The sequence below is a fragment of the Microcebus murinus genome, chromosome 15 (assembly GCF_040939455.1).
Source record: "Microcebus murinus isolate Inina chromosome 15, M.murinus_Inina_mat1.0, whole genome shotgun sequence".
In the NCBI taxonomy this organism is placed as follows: domain Eukaryota; kingdom Metazoa; phylum Chordata; class Mammalia; order Primates; family Cheirogaleidae; genus Microcebus; species Microcebus murinus.
This window is the reverse complement of record NC_134118.1, coordinates 48406086-48407500: the sequence shown is the minus strand read 5'-3', so window position 1 is coordinate 48407500 and position 1415 is coordinate 48406086. Positions and strand designations below refer to the sequence as shown.

General features: G+C 26.4%; 1 non-coding gene across 1 annotated transcript; it reads left to right on the top strand.

Moving 5' to 3' along the window:
• The first annotated feature begins 1130 nt into the window (after nt 1–1130).
• Nucleotides 1131–1192, top strand: LOC142876793 (U7 small nuclear RNA). The gene has a single exon (XR_012923611.1). It is a non-coding gene; the product is annotated as a U7 small nuclear RNA (small nuclear RNA).
• Nucleotides 1193–1415: the final 223 nt, after the last annotated feature.

Below are 1415 nucleotides of genomic sequence, written 5' to 3'. Positions count from 1 at the left end.
GAGATAAAAGTCTGCAAAATTTAATTTCAATACATCATTTTTAATGCCATTATGCATTTTTTTGTTTGTTTGCTTAAACATTAAACAAACACATGAATCAAGGAAAAACTAGATCTGAAAAATATGCTTTTGAATTCATAATTGAGGGTATGGGTACATTTCTGGATTCGGGGAATTTCTTTTATTGTTTCTCATTTTTGTAGTGATGTGTTTGTGTACTTATACATAGTTATTTATTTAAAAATTATAAAATAATTTATAAATATCTGTATAAAATTGAATAAAATGTCAAGCATTCTTGCTACAGAAATTTGTTTTTATTTATGAACTCTGAGAAAAACAGTAACAAGAATAATATTAACAAATTAATATTCCATGTGGGTATTACATTGCAGAGTTTTCTGTATTCTTTATGTAAAGAAAAACAGTACACAGTTACATCCAATATCAGTATGAAAAGATTAAGAGACAGTTGATAGAATAGATAGATATTACCACACACATGCACGTTTACACACTATTGCACAACTCAAGACCACTTTGCATTTTTATAACCATGACCAGTAATGTATGTTTGTGTGAAGCTTTTGAAAATTTTATTTAACTAATTTGATACTATTCATTAAAACTGAGAATGATTTAAGTATTCAGTAAAGACATTAACATTTTTCCTTTTAATAGAAAAATAATTACTTTTATCTTTCAAACCAACTAATCACTTTTTTTCAGATTTGTGAGCAAAAAAAGACGAAAGTTAGAGGCCTAGTTTTAGCAATATGCCAGTTTACATATGTAAAGTTTATGCTACAATTATTGTAGCCTCTATGTTTCTTCTTTAAAAGAAAAATTATTAATAAAATAATAATTTGCACATAAATGAGTGATACCTATAACAATTCAATGCAATATTTCTCTAGTCTTTAAAAAGTTAACATGTGTATGTAATTTATGATCAAAGAATTGTGGGAAAAATAGACTAATTCCATTGTAATTTGGTTATAAATGGAAACAAAACATTTAATAATAATTCTTTAGCATTTTCATAACTAATAGATTAAGTAATGAAGACATCAACTACATATATTTTTAACAAAGAATTATTCATTTCCATTACCTAAAATTTACTCTTTTAATGTCACAGATCTTTTAGAATTTGTCTAGCAGGTTTTCCAGACCTCACTAGAAGACCCCCATCCAGGTCATTCCCAACAATAGAGTTATTTATCTTGGGTTTTAAAAAAATTAATCTTTAATTAGTTTTTGACTAATAAGAAATAATATTGGCAGGTGGTTATTGATGGAACTGATGAATTCATTCATTCATCTCTTTTTTGATAAAATTAGCACTGTTTTAAGAATGAGTTTTAAATAGTCTGCTAAATCTCAGGATACAGAAATGAATGAAACATGGCTCC